Source organism: Sinocyclocheilus anshuiensis, unplaced genomic scaffold (genome assembly GCF_001515605.1).
Source record: "Sinocyclocheilus anshuiensis isolate Anshui unplaced genomic scaffold, SAMN03320099.WGS_v1.1 scaffold1736, whole genome shotgun sequence".
Classification (NCBI taxonomy): Eukaryota; Metazoa; Chordata; class Actinopteri; order Cypriniformes; family Cyprinidae; genus Sinocyclocheilus; species Sinocyclocheilus anshuiensis.
The window spans coordinates 363,853-364,053 of record NW_015558656.1 but is presented as its reverse complement, the minus strand read 5'-3'; the positions used below and the strand labels follow the sequence as shown (position 1 = coordinate 364,053).

Here is a 201-nt window from a genome sequence, read left to right as displayed (position 1 = left end):
ACCTTAAACCGCATAAACACATTTCATTACACCAAATACACAAAATAATGTTCTTTTTAGCAGCATCATATTGACCCCTTTAAAGGTGCAATAGGTGATTGTCTTAAGAAAATTTTTTTGTTATGCTGGTTGAAAGTCTCTTCACGTCCCGATAGCAATCATTAAGTTAAGTGGTCTAAATGTATTTATCTGTATTTATAC

The 201-nt window shown here is 31.8% G+C and overlaps 1 protein-coding gene across 2 annotated transcripts in view; it reads left to right on the top strand.

Annotated features, from left to right (window-relative positions):
• LOC107681054 (splicing regulatory glutamine/lysine-rich protein 1-like) overlaps window positions 1-201 on the top strand; it is a 28,848-nt gene that overhangs the window by 1,074 nt on the left and 27,573 nt on the right. The window lies entirely within an intron of this gene.